Here is a 21,374-nt window from a genome sequence, read left to right on the forward strand (position 1 = left end):
GGCTCAGGTCATGATCTCAGGGTGGTGAGATTGAGCCCTGCATCGGGCTCCTCACTGGATGTGAAGCCTCCTTGGGATTCTCTTCCCCTCTCCTTTTGCCCCTCCCCCCGCTAAAAAAATATATTTTTTTCTTAATGAAAGAGTAGATCTAAAAAATTATTAGTACAGATAGATGATCCCTATGTCAGAATGAGACACAGTTCAGCATAAATTCTTTCCTCTTTGTCCTCTTTATACCGGTAAAAAGTAACAAACATTGGTCAAATGAATGGATGGGAATGAAACGGGTTGCAAATTTCCCTCAATTCTTTGAATTCTTTCTGAGTTCCATGGCAATGATTAAGTGATAACCCAACACATCAAAAGTTTTTAATGCTCTATGAGCATACAGGAGAAGATCCTTTTTCAACTGTGTAGGGAAAAAGAGAATTGCATGCTCTGCCCCTCCCCCACCCTGGCAAAAGTGTTAGTCACTCAACTGTCACAGACATTCCCTTAAATGGTCTCTGAGGTGACTGGGAAGTTTACGTCCTCTGGAAACAATGCGCCAAAACAAGATGGTGGAAGGATAGCTCTGTGGGGGGTGGCGAGAAAGGACAACCCCCTCTCACCCCCCTTCTAACAGGCACACTCAGGCAAATCAATTTTAGGGAAGAGTACTTATGGAAATTGAGGCTCTGAAAACAGATCACCCTAAGACGATTACGAGTCCATGCCGTTCTCGGAAAGCCTTCCATTGCCTCTGGGAATATGCATACTGCTGTGCAAAGATTACTCCCATAGGTTTTCTGTTTGAAGCGAGTGGGGATTAGTCAGAAAATAAGAGTCTAAATCTCTAAAATTGTTAATATAGACATGATTCCACCTTGACCTGGTGTGCTGTTTAAAGCAATAAAAATAATAGCTGTAATCTATTTAGCATACATATGGCTTTGCAGATTCTCTCTGAACATGTGTATCTCATATTGAGATATTTAGTCTTCTGCTGAGGGTGACATGAAATGAATACAGAGCTTGAGTTGCCTGATGAACTGGTGGGGTTCCTGAGCCAGTGAAATTTGCGTATTAACACTGACGTGGTATTATTTATCGCCACAGACCAGTGAGGCCTGAGGACATTTGAATCACATTCACAACAGCCCTGCAAGAGGATGTTATGACTTCCTTTTTTTTTTTCTTTCTTTTATAAAAAAGCAGACGCTCAGAGAAGTCAAGTATTGTCCATAAGCACACAGCAAGTGAGTACTAAATTTGACATTTGGGCTTCTAACGTCATAGGAGGCCATCTTAGAAGACCCTCTGAGTGGTTGAGTCTGGGACTCGCCGTTTGGGAGGTTACTTCACCCTGATTTGGCCACACCACTTCCTACTGCTGCTAAGCAAAGAGCTCACAACCACGTGAGGGAGTTCTGAATTTCAGTTTTACAACCCAGGGAGGACAGAACTGCAAAACAACTGATCTAAGATCACCTCACGACAGTCACAATAACGGTAACTTACAAAGTACTAATCGTTCACTCATTTTAGAGGTAGGACAGCATAGGGGCTAAGAATGCGAATCTGGTCATACGTCTAATGTTCAAACCTGAGACGCACCATTAACAAACTCTGTGACCTCGGATGAAGTATTTAACTTTTCCGTGTCTCAGTTTTCTTATTTTGATAATAACTGATAGAACTGGCTTCCTAAGACTATTGGGGAAATTAAATAAAGCAGGACAGGCGAAGTGCTTGGTAGAGTACCAGGAGGACACATAGAAAGCGCTCAATAAATACAAGCAGCTGCTAGGAACCATGTTGGAAGACCTTAAAAAATTACTTACTTTTTAAAAATTGCGGGAAAATGTACATGCAAAATTTTCTACTTTCGTTGTGTTTAAGGGTACAATTGAGTGGCGTTAGGTACAGTTGAGTGGCGTTAAGTACAGTCACATTGTGATGCGTCCCTCACCACCATCCATCACCAGAATGTTTTCATCATTCCAAACTGAAACTCCGTCCCCGTGAAATAATAGCTCCCCATTCCCTCCTCCCCTGAACCCCTGGCAACCGCCATCTTACTTTCTGTTTCTGTGAATTTGCCTATTCAGTATTTGTTCTTTTGTGACTGGCTTACTTCCCTCAGCATAACGTCCTTAAGGTTCACCCATGTTATATAACATGTGTGAATTTCCTCTCTTTTTAAGGTTGAATTATATATATATATATATATATATACACACACACATATATGTGTGTGTGTGTGTGTGTGTGTGTGTGTGTGTGTATAGAAATAGAGAAGGACCATATATATATATATACATATTCTTCTTTTATTTCCTTCTCTATTTCTCATAACCTTGATTTACAGTCTATTTTGTCTGATGTTAGTATAGCCCATCCCTGCTCTCTTTTATTTCCTATTTCCATAGAATCTCTTTCCCCATGCTTTCACTTTCAACTTATTTGCATATCTGAATCTAAAGTGAGTTTCTTATAGACAACATATAGTGGGGTCATGTTTTTCAATCCATTCTAAAAATCTAACCAATCTCAGCTTTTGATTGGAGAGTTTAATCCATTTATACTTAAAGTAATTACTGATAAGCAGAAGCTTCTGTCATTTTGCTATTTGTTTTCTATACACTTCATAACTAATTTGTCACTAATTTCATTTTTTTATCTTTAAATTTTTTTTATTAAAAATTTTTTTAATGTTTATTTTTGAGAGAGAGAGAGAGAGAGAGAGAGAGAGAGAGAGCGTGAGCAGGGGAGGGTCAGAAAGAGAGGGAGACACAGAATCTGAAGCAGGCTCCAGGCTCCGAGCTGTCAGCACAGAGCCCGATACAGAGCTCGAACTCACAAACTATGAAATCATGACCTGAGCCAAAGTTGGCCGCTCAACCAACTGAGCCACCCAGGCGCCCCTCACTCATTTCTTGCATTAGTGTCTTTATTTGTGTTTAGTAATTTTTTGTATTAAAGCATTTTAATTCCCTTCTCATTCTGTTTATTTATAGCTATTTTCGTGTGTGCCTATGACTATCACGGTGATTGCATTTAACATCTTAAAATTATAACACTGTAATTTGAATTTATACCAGCTTAACTCAATAACATAAAGAAAAACTCTGCTGCTAGACACCATTGACTCTATTTCAGTTGTTGATGTCACAAAATTGCATCTTTATGCATTTTATGCCTTTCTGTCCAAAAAACAGACTAACCATTGTCTCTTTATGCATAGTCTCCTAAGTCATGTAGAAAACAAAAAGTGGAGTTACAAACCAAAGTTCACGAAATAGTAGCTTTTATAATTGTCCATGTATTTACTTTTACCTGAGATCATTAAGCTTTGAGAACATCTACTGTCCTTCAGCCTGCAGAACTCCTTTTTTTTTTCCAGGGCAGGTCTAGACATTATGAATTCTCTCCGTTTTAAGTTATCTGGGAATATCTTAACTCCTCTCATTTTTTTGAAGGACAGTTTTGCTGATTATAGAATTCTTGGTTGACAGTTTTTCTTTTCTTCAACACTTTGAATCTATCAACTCGCTGTCTTCTGGCCTCCAAGATTTCTGATGAGAAATCTGGTGAAAATATTACTAGGGATCCTTTGGATGTGATGAGTTGCTTCTCTCTTGCTGCTTTCAGATCTTCTCTTTGTCTTTTGCTTTTGAAAGTCTGATTGCAATGTACCTCCACGTGGGTCTCTTTGAGTTTATCTTACTTGGAGTTCATTGTGCTTCTTGGGTGTTTATATGCATGGTTTTCATCAAATTTTGGATGTTTTGTTTATTTTTCAAGTGAATACTCTGCCCCTCTTTGTGTGCTTTCTAGGACTACCACAATGTGTATGTTCATCAGCTTAATGGTGTCCCATAGGTGCCTAGGCTCTGGTCACTTCCTTCAATCTTTCCTTTTTGTCTCTCAGATTCAATAACTCCGATTGTCCTAACTTCAAGTTCATTGATTTTCTTATTCTGCCAAATCTGCTCCTGAATCACTCTAGTACATTTTTTTTTAATTTTAGTTATTGTAGTTTTCAGTTCCAAGATGTTTTTTTGGTTTCTTTTCAATGTTTCCTATCTATTGATATTTCATTTTGTTTACATGTCATGTTCTTGACTTTGTCCACGTGTTGCCTTAGCTCTTCAAGTATTTTGAAGACAGTTTTTAGGGTTTTTGTCCAGTAAATCCACCATCTGATCTTTCTCAGGGACAGTTTCTGTTGATTTATTTTTTTCCCTTGAATGGTTCACACCTTTCTGTTTTTTGGTTTGCCTTGTGATTTTTTGTTGTTGCTGTTGTTGACAATGGGACACTTGAGTCTTACAATGTGGTAATTCTGAAGATTCAATTCTCCCCATTTCCCAGGCTTTGCTGGTGGTTGTTGTTGTAGGGTGTCTCTTTGCCATGGATATAAGCCTGAGGTGTAAATGTAAGGTCTTCTCAGGTCTTCTGAGTTTATGTTTTCCCCTGCTATATGTTGTGGCTTTGAATATCTTGGTCCTTAAATGTCTGTCTCTCAAAAGGGAGAAAAAGTGCAAAATGAAGGGAAAATGGTACTCCAGCCCTTTAAGTCCCCAGGAAGTCCCTTCAACAAGAGGGGGAGGGGCTTGCGACAATGGCTGCTCACCTATATGTCTGAACCTCCGCAGTCAGAAGTAGCAATCAGTGATCAGAGCACAGATTCCTATTACTTGGAGAATAAGTTCCTTAGTGTCCAATATGGCTCTCACAAGCTGTGTGTGAGCTTCTCCTGGAATGTGGGCAGAGATGCTTGTCCCGGGGCTGGAGGTTGGAGGATGGGTAGCTGCTACTTTTCTAAGAGCTGAAATTGACTGAAATTAATTACAGTTTACTGTCCGAGCCTTCTCCTGGAAGTTGCAAACCTTCAGTAGTCTCTTGATATGGACTGAATTATGTTCTCCCAAAATTCGTATGTTGAAGTCCTCACCCTCTTTTTGATTGTCTTTGGAGAAAGGGCCTTTAGGGAAATAATTAAGGTTAAAAGACATTAAAAGTGTGTGGCCCTTATCCAAAGGGACTGGTGTCCTTCCAGCAAAAGAAAGAGATACCAGAGCACTCTCTCTGTCTCTCTTTCTCTCTCTCCCTCTATTCCTACCATCCCCCTCTGCCATGTGACAACACAGCAGGAAGACAACCATCTACTAACCAGGAAGAAAATTCTCCCCAGAGTCCCAAAACAGTCACATCAGACAGATTCTGCTGGTGCAATTTTTGTGTAGGAGGGGAGCTAGAGTCCTGGTGCTTCCTTCTCCACCATCTTTCCAAGAGCAATAAGGAGAAGATTTTTCAGTGGAACAAAAAAATTGCTGTTTTTCTTCAGTGAGAAACTATAGGTTATATAGTTTCACAAGGGGCAGAGCCTTGTGAGTTTTCCATTTCTGGGCAGTTGCACGTTTCATTGCCTTTGGGCTATTTTGTGACTGTGAATTGTAGACAATTGCAGCAAAGTAAATAATTCTTGTTACTAGACATGCAAATAAATTCTGTCCAGTGAAGAAACAACCTGATTTCCCTTACCACCCCTACCTCCCTCCATATGTTCTAGGATTATTGTAAGTATATCTCAATTTTTTTCCTCTACAAAAATTATATCCATTCATTACAAATCAGACTTAACATTCGCTGAGCTTTTTGAAAAGAAGTTTAATCACTCTTCTTAAAAAATATTTTGTCTAAAAAAAGTCTTTTGGAACGGCACTATTTTCTTTGTTTTGCATGCAGAGGAACAAGCACATTTTTGGGTCAGATGCCTATCATTGGGAACTCTCATCTGACCTTCTATATTTAAAAGTTACAAGTAACAAGTTAACAAGAGTCATTAAGTCTTCGTAATGTACGGAGAGTTTTTGTTAGTTCTAAAGCTTGCCTGAGGTTTTGTGATAAAGTACAGACCAGAGATTATGTCTTCAACAAAGACCATCTCAGTGACTCATGGAAAAGAAGCGTACCAGGTAGTTCAAACTACTGACGAGACTAGACTCTTGGGTACAGGCTTTTGAGCTGACATCACTTCAACAACTTTTAGGCTACGCCAGTAGGCTGAGTCAGGATTTCCAGAATATTTTAGTTGAGACACATATGGCTTCATGAGAGTAATAGCCCAAGATTCAGCAGAACAACAGTGATTTCATAGGACTGAATGAATGGAGAGAAAAGGTTTTTTTTAATTTTTTTTAATGTTTATTTTTGAGAGAGAGAGAGAGAGAGTGTGTGTGTGTGAGCAGGAGAGGGGCAGAGACAGAGGGAGATACAGAATCGGAAGCAGGTCCCAGGCTCTGAGCTGTAAGCACAGAGCCTGACTCAGGGCTGGAACTCATGAACCTCAAGATCATGACCTGAGCCGAAGCTGATGCTTAACCGACTGAGCCACCCAAGCGCCCCTAGAAAGAAATTTTATTGTGATTATCTATCTTGGTGTTTTGTGTATTTGTTTTACTTTCTATTTTCTGCATATAAAAGGATGTTTTTTTCTCTTTCTTCTTAAGTGCTCTGTGTAATACACCACAATTTAGTAAATTCCATTTTGGCAAAGCAAAATAAAACACTTAAAGCGATCTTAAATTTTCGCTCAGCTCACAGAATTCAGACACTAAGTAAGTCTCCTTACTGCTCTTGGAAATTCTAGATATTCTTACTGAGCATAGGCTCAGTAAGAAACTGTCTTCCTTTCAATCGTGATATAATTAAACAAATTGATGGTACAAAAAAAGGTATGTGGAGCATTGTATCTGAGAACAATGCTCGCTAAATCAGGTATAAAATTTGTGCTTTTCAAGACAATGTCTACAAAATCCTTTGAGAAAAACTGACCTAGTAGCTGGCTCCCAGGGGTCAGCCATGTTGGTGTTCTGGAAGGTTACCTCCTGATGGGTTAGGAAGCTTAGGATATTTGGGAGACTTCCAGAAAAGAATTGAAATGTATAGGACTCTGCAGGAGAAAGCTGGTGGAGTCGTGGGTATGGTTTTCTAGCTTCAGAAGAGCAGATAAGAAAAGTTCTTAAAATCCAAGCTGATCCCTCATGCAAAGTCCAGATACAAGGCAATTTTGTGGCTAGTTCTGGACGCTTCAAAGCGCTCGCAAGGGGGCTGTGGAGTAGTGGGCACTGTGGAAATAACCAAGCCAAACTTGATGGAAGCCTTATTTTGTGCTCAAGAATAATCTTTCTTGGGGCGCCTGGGTGGCGCAGTCGGTTAAGCGTCCGACTTCAGCCAGGTCACGATCTTGCGGTCCGTGAGTTCGAGCCCCGCGTCGGGCTCTGGGCTGATGGCTCGGAGCCTGGAGCCTGTTTCCGATTCTGTGTCTCCCTCTCTCTCTGCCCCTCCCCCATTCATGCTCTGTCTCTCTCTGTCCCAAAAATAAATAAACGTTGAAAAAAAAATTAAAAAAAAAAAAAGAATAATCTTTCTTTGAGACTAGTATGATTGCAGGGGACAGACACTGTCGGGAAAAAAATGTGATAGAATTTGAAGTGGCCAAAAATACTCTCGGATGTCCTCAATGGAAAACTAGTGTTTCATGCCTCACCTTCTGAGCTATCTGATTCTCTTGACAACTTTCCTTGTCTCTGGGCTAGTTTACAACTCTGTAAGTTGTTGGTAAATGATAGCAAAGTAAATGTTCCTTGCCTGCAGGCACACTTATAAATTCCGTGTGGTAGAAGCCAATTTATTTCCACTCTCAAGGAAAAAGGCGTACCTATTTGACTTGGAAATTCATTTCATGGCCTGTATTTCTGCTCCTGGAGCTAGTGTAACCTCTTACTTATTCCCAAATGAATTAAACCTTAAAAAATATAGCCATGGCTTTACTACAACTTGTACTGCTGCATTTATTTAGTGAACACTCTATAAGCATTTGCTATTTGCTGGGCTCTGGGAATACCCAGTCTACACGGTCTTCTTCTCCGGGAGCCCACCGCTTAGGAAGAGAGGGAAAAGTAAACCAGCGATGAGTGTCCAGTACTTAAGGTCTGTGATAGAAAAGGCTGCACCAAGGTCTAGGAGCACAGAGGAGGGCTGCGTTCCACATTGTCAGGGTGTGAGGGTGTGTGTCTGGAGAGGGGCAGGGGAGAAATGTCGTTGGGATACAGCCACCAGAATGTGGCATATTGATGGTTCCCATTAGCAACTTAGAGTGTTCATACCCTTTCTCCTGAGAGTCTTGGCTGCTATTGGAATTTGCAAGGACAGTACCTTTGGGCTACTCGTTGACTGGTGCCCGGGGACATTGGCTGCTGTGAGGGTCAGTTTCATGTGTTAACTTGACTGGGCCTCGGGGTGCCCAAACCTTTGGTCAGGCATTGTTCTGGGTGTGTCTTTGAGGGTGTTTGGGGATAAGATTAAAATTTGGATCCGTGGACAGAGTAAAGCAGTTGGTTCTCCCCAATGTGGGTGGGTCTCAGCCCATCCCTCGAAGGCCTGAATAGAACAAAAAGGCTGACTCTTCTTCAAGAAGCGGGACCTCCTCCTGCCTGAGTGCTTTGAGCTGGGACTTGAGTGTTTTCCTGCTTTTGGGCTCATACCAAAACATCTGCTCTCCTGGGTCCCTAGACTGCCAACAGCAGATCTTGGGACTTGTCAGTTTCCATAACTATGGGAGCCAACTCCTTATAATAAATCTCCTTCTGTATATACACTCTGCTCTGTTTCTCTGGAGAATTCTGAGTAATAGAGCTGCCTTGGTCCCGGCTGGATCTCTCTCTTCTCTCCTTCCAGCCCCCACTCCCACCCCCAAATAGCCCTCCTCCTCTTTTTTCCCTGATACACCGTAGAATAAACCGCAAACTGGAGCTCCTTTGTCACCGAGCAAACTCGTAATCCCAGTTTTCAAGTGTAATTTTTACAATATATAAACATTGCAATGAGGATGGGACAAAGCTACAGTCCACCTTAAGAGGAGCAGCTCTGGCTTCTAGACTTCCCTTGGACATACTTTGGATCCTGGCTGATGTGTGTTTCAGCTTGCTCATTCACTGTTGTGTCACTCTGGGTCGTCTCGAGAGAGTCCTTCCCAACGCCAGCCCTGCCGGATTTGCATTGTCCTCCTACCAGGCCGGGGTGATTTCCAGGCCCTCCCGGGACTTGTTCATGGATGTCTGATGACCTAGACCCCCTCTCTGTGCCAGGCCACTCTGGGGTTCTGCCCTCTGCCTGGTGTGGCCCACTAGCCACGGCTCCTTGCTTAGGGCAACTTTGCCTTCTTTTCCTCTCTTGCTAAGGCTTGGTCGTTCTCAAAAGAGTTGTCTCCCAAAGATGTTCACATCCTAATCCTCAGAACCTATGACTCTATAGGTTACCTGGCAAAGGAGGATTAAGGTGACAGATGGAATTAAGATTGCTGATCAGCTGACCCCTGGTGGGCCCAGTATAATCACAAGGCCCTTAAATGTGATACCGGAGACAGGAGAGAGCAGAGAAGGAGACGTGAAGGATACCATGGTGATGTGATCTGGGAAGGATGAGGTCTAAAGTTACTGGCTTTGAGCATGAAGGAAGGGGTCACAAGCCAAGGAACGTGGGCAGCCGGTAGAAGCTGGAAAAGGCAAAGAAATATGTTTTCCTGGAGTCTCCAGAAGGAGCACTTTGGTTTTAGTCCAGGGAGATTCGGTTCTGGCTGAATAGCAGAGTATAGCAAAGTCTGAGCTGGGTGCCGGAGAGCCCCGGGCGCCAGAGTACTTGAACTTAGCCCTGCTCTCTTGCTCTTGCCCCGTGTCTGCTGGAGCTCTGGGTGCCTCCCAGGTGTCCTTGCCTCCTCATGGTGCCACTGCTCTCCTGGTGCTCCCCACTCTCTGACGCTCAACTCTGCCCATCCTGGCCCAGGTCCTACGTCTACAGGTCCCCTGTAGTGAATAACCCGTTACCCCTACGAGGAGGAAATGGCCAGGCGAAGTAGGGGAAAGGCGATTTTTGGACATAAGTGTAACGTCTGCTCTAGGTCACATCTGAGAGCTGCACTGTCCAGTTAAATATAAGTTAATATTCATTCATCCACTTAATTAAAAACTAAGTCCTCTGTTGCACTAGACGCCTTTCAAAGTCACATGTGGCCAGGGGTTACTGGGCTGGACAGTGCAGATGTAGGACCTTTCCCTCCCCACAGAAAGTTCTGTTGGGTGGTGCTGCCTCACAGACCAACGGGTCCACTGCCTTCTGAGCGGGGAAATTGAGGCACAGTGGACCAGGGCTTGGACTCCAGGCTCAGTGCTCTGATCAGTTCATCGTTCGAAGCCTCTGGCAGACGAGAATTCAGGGTGCACATTTCAGCGGCGAGAAGACGCCTAGAGTGAATAAATAATGAGATCGCCACGGTTTCGGAGGAAAAAGATCTCTAAATCCTTGAGACGATTGCAACGCAATCCTGAAAGCTGATGGAGAGGGGGTAAGTCGTTTGTTTTTAATTAGTCTTCTCTTCTCTCTTTTTCTTTTCTTTCTTTCTTTCTTTCTTTTTTTTTTTTAAGAGAAAGAGAACCAGTGTCTGAGGCACAGAACAAGTGCAGAGGGCTCCGTGGCTGGGTCTGCAGAGGGGCTGGTCAGAGGGTCTGAGCCAAAGGAGGCCAGGGCTTTGATGCGCTCTGATTTCCTCCTGGCAGCAAGCATGCTCTCTGACGGGTCTTCTGTTTGTCATGGCTGCACCACACTGACCCTTCACTCTCCCAGTCACCCAGACACCCCCCCCCCCGCCCCTCTCTGGCACGCACGCATTGCCCACAAGGTATGCACGCCTTCCCTGTGGCTCCCCCGTTCCCGCTGCATGCTGGGTCCCCTGGCTGCTCCCGGTGTCTGAGCCTCCAAAGCTGGGATACTCAGCCGGGATACAAAGCTGGGGTTCGAAGCGGGCTCCGCAACCCTCCCTGCCCCCGCCTTCCCGGAGGCTGTCCCCGACGGTCAGGATTTAAGAGAAACAGTGGCTGTAAGTTGTCCAAGTACTGGAAGAGCCAGAACCAGTGAGTGAAGCACACCTTTCCCTCGCGCCATGGGCGTGCCTGTGCCAGCACTAGAGATGCAAACTGGGTAAGGCTCTCCCCATTCTCGAGGGCTTCATCTCCTAACGTAGGAGAGAGAAGCATGGGCAGATGGGTTACAGCTCACTGTGCTAGGGCTATGTTTATGTTCTTATTTTCAGTTTTTTTTTAACATCGATTGATTTTTTGAGAGACAGAGCATGAGTGGGGGGAGGGGAAGAGAGAGAGGGAGACACGGAATCCGAAGCAGGCTGCAGGCTCTGAGCTGTCAGCATAGAGCCCGACGCGAGGCTCGAACTCACGAACTGTGAGATCACGACCTGAGCCGAAGTCGGAAGCTCAACCGACTGAGCCCCCCAGGTGCCCCCCCAGGGCTACGTTTATTAATCAGCCACTCATTCCAGCATCCAGCAGGTATCTTTGGAGCACCTGCCATGTGCCCAACACCCTGCTAGGGCTTGTCAGTTTTTAGAAAGGTCTGCTTCCCTCTTTGAAGAGCTCACGTTACGAGGGAAGCAGATAGCATCTAAGCAGCTACCCCACGGTGCCTTGACTTGGGCGAGCACAGGGGCTACAGGAACCACAGGGACCAAGCACTTAACCTACTTGGGAGGCTCAAATGTGCACAAGACACCATGGTGTCTCAAAGGGGGATCAATACTGCCCGGGAAGGGCACCAGGAAGGCTTCCCCAAGGGAGGGGGACTAGAGCCGGATCCTGGAGTATGAGGACAGGTTCTCCCGGCAGACAGATTTGGAAGGAACAGCACGCATAAAGACAAGGAAGGGAGAAGCAGTGCGAAAGATGTCTGGGTGGGTGCAGTGGGGGGTGCTTTGGAGGGATAGGTTGGTATCAGATTGTGGAGGGCCTGATGTGCTGTTGTGGGCTGGATGTTTGTGTCTCTCCAAATTCACATGCTGAAGTCCTAACCCCCAGTGCAATGGTATTTGGAGGTGGCACTTTGGGGGAGGTAATTAGGTTTAGATGAGGTCATGAGGGTGGGGCCCCATGATGGGATTAGTGGCTTTATAAGAAGAGGAAGAGAGAGATATTCATTCTCTTTCTGCCACGTGAGGACATCTTTGAGACACGATGACAGCCCTCCCCAAGAACAGAATCTGCTGACCCCTTGATCTTGGACTTATAGCCTTTAGAACCATGGGGAACAAATGTCTGCTGTTAAGCCCTCCAGCTTGTGGTATTTTCTTATGGCAGCCTGCGTAGAGCAAGTCATATACTTGATGAAAAGTTTAATTTGAGTCAGGAGACAGAGATTTAAAGCATGAGAGTGGCACGAGGGACCTGCTCTTGGAACCACGCAGACATGGCTGGTGAAGAAGGGAGAGGGGCTTGGCTGTGGCAGGGAGAGCCTGGCTGTGGCTGGCCAAAGGCTGGGGATGCGTGGAAAGAGAGTTCTCTAGAAGCCCAGTCCCCAGGGCTAGGTGCCTTCTTGGACCTGGTGGTGAGAGAGAGGATCTGGGAGATGTTAGGATTCTTACAGGGCGCTGGTGTGGGATTAATAACACAGGAGAATGTCAAGGTCGTGGTTACAAAGTCATCCATGGAGGAAGGGGATCGTCTGTGGGCGCACTGAGCATTTCAGTTTCGTCCAGTGTAAGTTCTACGGGCTGTTTATTTGTTCAATATTTTTGTTCTCCTTTCCCTTTGAACCTTAAGGGCCAAGGATTGAGTTACTCCTGCCTTGTTTGCTTCTTGATACTTCCCTTTTCTTGCTCCAGTCCATTTCTTCCATCCACTCCTTCCATGGGCAGCCATGTTTCTTTTTGTATGTATGGGTCTTGGGATCTTTTTTTTTTTTTTAAAGTAGGTTCCACGCTGGGTGTGGAGCCCAATGCAAGAACTGAACTCACAACTCTGAGATCAAGGCTCGAGCTGAGACCAAGAGGTAGACGCTTAACCAACTGAGCCCCCCGCGTGCCCTTTCTCGCAGGCGTTTTAAAATTGATGTCCGGGACATCCCGTTAGCAAACTCACCTATTTCCTGCCTTTCACCGATGCCCCCTGTCCAGGTTGCTCAGAATGTTTCTTGCCTGCGTGACTCCATGAAACTCTCCCGTGGGCGGCAGACGGCCCGTAGCTGTCTCCAGGGTTACCACAGACAGTGCTGCGGGAACATTCTGCCAGCTCCTCCTGGACGAGTGAGGGTTTTGGTGGGTGCAGACTCAGCAGAATTACCCTTGCGGGGGGTCTCCAGTCCCCCCGCGTGCAGGAGGGAACTTTGCCCTCACAAGCGACATGGACTCAGAACCGTCCACCTTTCAACTCGAATGGTGGTCCAATGACAGGCGTGGAGTGGACACACATTGCCGTGTGTTTGTGTTTTTCTAATAACTGGTGCGTCGGAACACTTTTCATATGCCGGTTATGATTCTGAGTTTTCTTCTCTGTACCTTACTGGGGTTCCTGTCTCTTTTTGTTTATTCAAACTTACAAGGCCTTTTGCGTATTCTAGATATTAGTTCCTTGCTGATTGTAGCCGTTAGAAAAATAAATAACCTCTTAATCCGTCATCAACCTGTTTACGAGTGTCCTTTGTTGAACAAAGGTTTTAATTTTCATGTAACTAATCTGCTTCTGTCTTTTTGCCTGTGATTTGTACTCTTAAAGCCTTATTTGAGAAGTCTTGCCTCACTGGTAGGTAACAAAGCCAGGAATGTATATAACTTGATAGTTTTCCTATTAGGTTTATGGTTTTACTGTTTCCATGAGGGTCTTTAATCCGTTCGGAGTCCAGTCATTGTCATCAGGGCCAAGAATTATAAAGTGTGTACCGTGTTTCAGGCCTTGTTTCATGTACTTTTAACTATCAACTCTCTTAAATTCCACAGCCACCATGGGGGGGGGGGGGACAAGCTTTATTGTTATCATCTTTCTTGCAGATGAGGAAATGAAGTCCAGAGATGTTAAGCGTCCTTGGCCCAGGACCCACCGCGAGTAACGTGCTCTGTAAACAGCACTGCCTTCCTCAAAGAGCTCAGCAGCCGTCAGAAGGAGAGCTTTTTACATGCTGTCCTTGGTCCTAGATGGGGAGACATGACCTGTGCCTCGGTGCCCCTTGCGGAGTGTTGAAATTGGGGCAGATATCAAATAATCAAGCATGCGGTCAAATATAGATTCACGAATTATGACATAGTCCGTGAGGAGAACTATAGGCAAATGTCAAAGCCCAGCCTTGCCTGGGAGGTTGGGGAAAGCTTCCTTAAAGGAAACTGAATAGAAATCTGGAAGGTTAAGGGACGTTAACTGTGCCAGGGCACATAGTGGGGAGTTTGGGGGGCAAAGAAGCTTCTAGAAGAGAGGAGCCATGTGTACAAAAGTCCTGGGGGTGGGAACAACGTAAGCCCTGAAACGCAGCATTGTTGTGGGGCAAATTCCGTGAGGGTTGCAGGGCCTCACACGCTTGATAAGGAGTCTGGACTTTATTCCAGAAGTAGTGGAGGTCTCTGGCTACAGTTAGGAGCATGGCGACAAAACAGCTGGGGTGCGTGGAAAGGCCAGGCGGAGACCATTGCGGAAGTTCCAGGGAGGGAAGATGGCAGCTTGGGCTCGAGATGAGCCTCCCCTGGAGTTGTTTTTCTAGTACCTGGTGCAGCTGATCCACCGGGTGGGTCCACGCAATGGCTGCATTGCCAGTAGGGGGAATTCTCCTTGCCAAAGGAGATGGCGCACGGGCTCAGGCTGAGCTCGGGAAGGCGCCCTCAGGTCAGCCTGGCCAGGTGATTCTGTCCCTCAGAAGCAGCACTGAGACTGCCTTCCAGCCCTTCCAAGCGTGGATGGCTGACCCAGCAGCGTGCTGCAATGTCTCAGCCTCCTGGTGCTAACACAGCTCAGCATTGGTACGAGGTGGGGTTGGGGGGTCGATTGCACGGGAGTCACCTGTGTGGGCATAACATCTCAGCTGACTGTGTTCCGACCATAGTCCAGACGTTTCAACCTTTATTGACAACTTAGGAACAAACCAGGGGCTCAGATTTGGGGGCTAAACCCCAACAACCCCCTACATGCTCCGTGGGGCTGTGAAGATGATGAATGCAGACGAAAGTCACGTAACAATTCCGAGATCTACAACGGCTTCTCGTTTATTTGGTTGGGCCGTTGGCTTTTCTTGACGACAGTCACGGAGTACTTGGTATGTGCCAGCCGCCGTGCTAAGAGTTTTCCCTGAGTTGCCATGACGTCTCTTAGCCTCCTCGTGAAAGCTCAGTGTTACCATAGTGCTTTTGATTTAATTTATCTTTTAACAGATCGAGAAACTGAGGCTCCGAGAATAATAACACTTACCTCCTGCCTATCTCACAGGGGTGTCAGGGAGGTGAAGACCACGGTGGTGACAGTGCCTCCAGCTCCTCAAATGAAGCTCGTAGGTCCCGAGGTGGCCTGTGGAGGTGACGGCCCTGAGCGGAGCAGACTGTTTCGATGGTGGCCCCAGTCAAAGGCCACTTTTAGGGCAGTTGCTTGGGGAAGCTCGCTAGAGGAAGACGTTGCTCACGGCTCTGGATCTGAGGAAGGAGGTCAGAGTGGAATTGCAGAAAACAGCCAGAGAGGACCCTGCTTAATTCTGCCCTCTACCCCCCAACCCTCTCGGGTTATCTGCTGAGAGACTACCTGACAGGCTCCCGGCTCCCCCACTCTTCTAGGCCCTGTCAGGGAGCCAAAGGGGCATGCCACGGGTGACAATTAGAATAGTTCGCTTTCACAACCTTCCAACGAGTCATCTGGATCCTCGGGATCGCCCATGTCCCAGGTGCAGGTGGAGGTGACCTCTGGTCCGCACAGCTCCGGACCTTTCCCCCCGCCCCTGCTCATCTTCCATTCTGGCTTCAGGTCAGTTGTGGAGGCCGAGGCCCTGTCTTCTCACGGCTGACAGCCCGTGTGAGCCAACATTTCAGTACTGATGCCCTTCCATTTCTTTCTTTTTTTTTATTTTCGTTTTTAATTTTTTTAAACGCGTATTTGTTTCCGAGACGGAGAGAGAGAGCGACGGAGCGTGAACGGGGGAGGGGCAGAGAGAGAGGGAGACACAGACTCGGAAGCAGGCTCCAGGTTCCGAGCTGTCAGCACAGAGCCCGACGTGGGGCTCGAACCCACGAACCCCGAGATCACGACCTGAGCCGAAGTTGGACGCTTAACCGACGGAGCCATGGCGCCCTTCAAAGAAGGCGAGAGGGGCCCCTGGTTTGGTCGTAAAAGTCACTCTTTCCGCCTGCCTAATCTCTAACCCAGACTGTTTTGATAAAGTACTTCACGGGGCAGGAAGAAAAGAACAGGAGGAGAGGAGAGAAACCGGAGGAAGGCGAGCCCTCCTCCCTCCCCAGGGGAAAACCTGTGCAAACATCTGGCAGTTTCTGGCTACTCTGCTCAGAGCATGCTAGGTGTTTATATTCGGCCAGAGCTGGACTCATGACAGATTATTTTGCCGGCAGGGTCTCAACAACATTTTGTAGGTGGTCTCGTAGAGGAAAGCAAATATTTAAGGTTTTTCTCCTTTCCTCCCCTTGATTGTTTACGTGGGGAGAGAGAGGTACCAGTTCCTGATAACAGCGGCAACGGCAGCCAGGCAGCGGTCCCGCACATGGGCGCACAGCCCCCGTGTGCACGGCTCTGATCCGCCGGCCGTGAGCGTGCCGGGCTCGCTGCCTCCCGGTCCCAGGCCCCAGGCCGCAGGGAGCACTAACCCGGGACTGTCGAAGTAGATTGCTTCTAGACCCCAGCATTTGGGAGAAGCATCTATAAAGTCACGCACGGCCCAGACGTCTTTATGCGCCCTGCCTAGCGAATCAGGGTTTAACGGATGGCACAGATGTATACCCTTCTGAGTATCTAGGGATGCTTATCTCGTATCTGTATTCTACGCACCTCGAAAAAGAAAAACCCGCCAAGTAGAGGGTCCACGTTTTAAGTTTATGTATATGGCTGTTGTCATAAAAAGCATCTATGGAACACTTCTGGGGAGTTCAGTTGATCACTATACGAAGTACACGGCCCTCTTCAGGGATCTATGAGCCGGGGGAAAAAACAGGGTTACGCGAAAGGGCATTAGGGACTATATGATCTGTAACAACACTTGAGATTTGTAAATGGTTTTGCGAGGTACCGAGTACTCTCGCAACATCCTATCCCACGGCCCCGAATCCTATGAAGGTTAAGGGTCTGGCTCAAGACACTTAAGAGCAAAGGTGTTTCTCAAGAGCAGAGAGGAGCCTCAGTCCCGTTCCTATGTTTTCAGGCACAGGACTGGGCCCCGTGCGGGCGCAGACTGGGGACTCTGGCTGTGGAGGTCGTGCCGTGAGTGATACGAGGGGCTCGTCGTCCTTTTTGTGCCGTGAAAAATGACAAGCGTGGCATGGAATAGACCGAGGTGGGGGAGCGCTGAGGGGGAGGGGCGGGGGAGGGCTGGGCAGCATGACTGAGGGGCTCGTCTCCAGGCGTTTCTGCAGGGATGGCGATGCCGGACGGTCCCCTGTTGGGGCTGTGCCCGATGGGCGCGGTGGAGGAGGAGAGATGCTGGGGAGGTGGGCGAACAGTGCCAGGGATGACACTAACTATGGTAACCGTGTGCCGGGGGGTGCACCCCCAGCCCCGATGAGACTATCCCCTCCCCTCCCCTGTTCTTCATGAGAGCTTTTATTACCTGAGTCCACCACTGAGGGGACGGAGGGTCGGAGCGGCTGCAACCACGTCTGAGGTCCCACAGTCGGTAGGTCAGAGCCAGACTCCAGCCCTGTGTGCCTCTCTGAAGCCCGAGCTCCTATCCACGGTGAGGCTGCCTGCCACGGTCCAGGCACTTGGGACGTGAAGCCGGGGTGTGGGGGGGGCTCCGAGGTGGGGAACAAGGAAGAGCCCGCAGGTCTCGGAGGTTGAAATTCAGGTATGGTGAGATCCTAACACCGGGAAGCGATTTTAAAGCCTGTCAAAGATGACATCAGTGGAGAAGCATGAAGGAAAAAGCGTCACCTCCACTGGTTTCCTTCAGTGGTCCTTAGGGCGTTCACCTGCGAGAGGGGATAGCGAGCGCTTTATGGTATTATAAAGACGAAATCAAATCATGCGTCTTAAAGTATTCTGTTAACCGCAAACTGGAGGCCAGATGAAAAGTAGTTCTCTTATTTCAACCCTGAGAACTTACCTTCAGTATGAATGTAATTTAAGAATTTTTTTTTTTAATGTTTACCTTTATTTTTGAGACAGAGACCGAGCATGCGCGGGGGAGAGGCGGAGAGAGAGGGAGACACAGGATCCGAAGCGGGCTCCAGCCCCCTAGCTGTCAGCACAGAGCCCGACGCGGGGCTCGAAGTCGTCAACTGTGAGATCATGACCCGAGCCAAAGTCGGAAACAGGAAACAGCCGTTTCCTGTGACGTACTTGCTGACCTTGGGCTCTGCTGTCACCGGGGTAGAGCTGGCCCTGGGACTCGATCTCTAAGTGAGACATACCTCACACTTGGGAGAGGGCCGGTTTCAGTCCTCTGGCCGTTTTGTGCAGTTTTTGAAATCAGAGAGGGCCTCAAACCGACGGCTTCCTTTTTATTCTGGGACTGGCCCCCGTGTGAGGCATTCAAGGATACACTGAAGCTTTTCAGGAATAGCCATATTTTGTGCTCTTTATTTTATTAAAATTTTTTATCTTTTATTTTAGAGACAGAGAGTGCGAGCAGGGGAGAGGAACAGAGGGAGAGAGGGAGAGAGAGAATTTTAAGCAGGTGGAGCCTGACTTTTTAAGGAGGTGGGCGGGGCTCCACCCGAAGACCCTGGGATCATGACCTGCGCCGAAATCATGGACGCTCAACCAACTCAGCCACCTAGGTGGCCCTTGTGCTCTTTAAAAAAATGCTTTGGGGGCGCCTGGGCGGCTCAGTCGGTTGAGCGTCTCACTTCGGCTCAGGTCACGATCTCACAGTTCGTGAGTTCGAGCCTGGCATTGGGCTCTGTGCTGACAGCTCGGAGCCTGGAGCCTGCTTCGGATTCTGTGTCTCCCTCTCTCTCTGCCCCCGCCCCAGCTCACACTCTGTCTCTCTCTCAAAAATAATTAAAGATAAAAAAAAAATTTTTTTTTAAAAGAATGCTTTGTGTGTAGAAAAAGACAACCCAAGCTTTGGGGAAGAAATCATCTTTATGAGTATCTATTTCAGGCCCAAGTGGGGTCCTCGGCAGCTTTTCAGAGGATGTGAGGGTGTGCAGGGAGCCTCTAGAAATCTTTCCCACCAGGAAAAGTCTTGGGAAACCAAGCCAGCACCCCTGCAGTCAGTCACCAAAGGCCCATGTGGTGGGGAACGGGAGCAGGGCATCTGGGTCCTGAAGGAGAAGCTTCCTGAACCTGCCCAGGAACAGGTGGAGAAGATGATATTTCTTTCTTTCTTTCTTTTTTTAAATAATTTTTTAAAATGTTTATTCTTGAGGGAGAGAGACAGAGTGTGAGTGGGGGAGGGTCAGAGAGAGAGGGAAACACAGAATCCGAAGCGGGCTCCAGGCTCTGGGCTGTCAGCACAGAGCCCGATGTGGGGCTTGAACCCATTAGCCGTGAGATCATGACCTGAGCTGAAGTCGGACACTTAACCGACAGAGCCACCCAGGCGCCCTGAAGATGGCATTTCTGAAGGTCAGCTTGGAAGTCTTGTCTGGAGGTCCTTCTGGAATACACAGCTCCAGAAAGCAAGTTCAGGTGACTCGCAGGGCTTGGGCATCGTGCCCCCTGGAAGGCCAGGGTTCGTAGAAAGGAGGGTGCATGAGGTGTAATCCTGTCCACCTCAGGGCCCTGCTGCTCAGTTGGGCACATCCAGGCCACTCGTGAGCCATCCCGGCCTCTGTCAAAAGAAAGCAGGAGTTCCTCCCCTGTCTCTGCCTCACAAGATTTAGGGCCAACTGAGACACTGGCTAAGAAAGACCTTTACAAGGCAAGTGCCCATCAGGTGCCAGGCAGGCATAGCATCATTGTTCTGAATTAGGGGACCACTCGCCCAGGGGACCCTGTAGGGTCGGGACCGCCCTAACGTGGGAACGAAGGGCAGCGAAGGGGAGAGTCGCCTGATAGCTCTGGCCTGTCAGAGAAATGCCACTTGCCTTCGTAGCCGACAAGCCCTGCTGGGGGCAGTGAGCTGAGACAGCGCACAGAGAAGAAACTCCTTGAGCCAAGTGTCTTGCGTCCTCTAAGATGGGCTCTTTGGGCAACGTGCTCCCCATCAGGCTTTGTTTTCTCTTGTCTGAAAGTTCAAGCCCCTCTTCCTTTCAAGGTCAGCCACGGTGGTCTCCTGCTGACCCTGTGCTCACTCCAGGAGTTCTTTCAAGGCTGGTTTCGCGACGGCTCACGAAAGCAGTTTTGCTAAACCACACGCCGTAAATCAAGTGCGTTTCTCTGACCGTGCGCGTTGGAGTTGACTTTGGCATTTGGCCATGCGCTTTCTGGAAGGACACACCGGTTTGTCACCTGCGAGGAGGAGGGGAGTGAGGAGCCAGGGAGGACGAGGGAGCATGGATCGGGGCGGGCAGTGTGGGAGGAGGGACACCCACGCTCAGGGAGGGGGCTGGACGCGCGGGGGGAGGACAGTCGTCTTCGGATCCCCTCTGCAGAGACGTCAAGTTTATTCCACATGCTGAGATCACTGTCTCGAGGGGTGCTAGACTGCCCAGGGGTCCAGGGGGACAGGAGATGGCAGAGTAAACAAGAGCATAAGTCAACACACCTGCTCACAAGGAAATTCACCCAGGAAAGCAGAAATGACCTGAACAAAACCGGGAATGCATAAACACGTAAAGTGTTTCCTTTTTCCCAGAGAAGACCCCATACTTGTAAAGGGCTTTGACGTGTTCAACTATATGACTGATTTCATCTCAGCCCTTCGAGGGGCCCCTTCCAGAAGCTTGTACACACCAGAACAGTGAGGCTCGAGTTCACAGCACTGCAAACTGTGGGCGGGGACCAAGGTCTCACCTTGTAAATCCAGACCCTGTGGCAAGTGGGGGCTATGAACGAAGGTTCCGGAATCCAAGCTGCCATGGCTGATGCGGACCTCGGGAGCAGTCTTTCCAGAGGTCTTTCCAGGGGCTCTCTGTCTCTCTGGTCGTAAGAATCTGGAGAAGGGGACTCAGATAACACTGTTCTACAGGGAGCAGCACCCCTCATTCCACCGAATGTTCTGGGCACTCAGTCCCTGACCTCCATTTTCCACACTTACCTGCTGATTTAGGCAGACATGGCCCCAGAAAAGGGCCATTCCAAAACCGTGGTGAGGTCACTACAGGCAGGCCTGGTCAAGAAGGAGCTGGGTTGGGAGTGAGGAGGAAGGCGGCGGGGCCCCTGAATGAGGTTTTCCTCTTCGCGGTGTCCAAGGCCCAGGCCAGGCGGGCTGCCGTGTCTCTCCTTGTCTGGCTCCCGGAAACTTCCCCC

The 21,374-nt window shown here is 48.0% G+C and overlaps 1 long non-coding RNA gene across 1 annotated transcript in view; it reads left to right on the top strand.

The window, feature by feature from the left end:
• The first annotated feature begins 7,410 nt into the window (after positions 1 to 7,410).
• Positions 7,411 to 21,374, top strand: part of LOC121022249 (uncharacterized) — a 23,139-nt gene continuing 9,175 nt past the window's right edge. The window contains exons 1-2 of the long non-coding RNA XR_005786867.1: positions 7,411 to 10,390; positions 12,651 to 12,759. This is a non-coding gene — a long non-coding RNA (uncharacterized LOC121022249). The remainder of the gene's footprint in view (positions 10,391 to 12,650; positions 12,760 to 21,374) is intronic.

Source organism: Herpailurus yagouaroundi, unplaced genomic scaffold (assembly GCF_014898765.1).
Source record: "Herpailurus yagouaroundi ecotype Mexico unplaced genomic scaffold, PumYag 382, whole genome shotgun sequence".
Classification (NCBI taxonomy): Eukaryota; Metazoa; Chordata; class Mammalia; order Carnivora; family Felidae; genus Herpailurus; species Herpailurus yagouaroundi.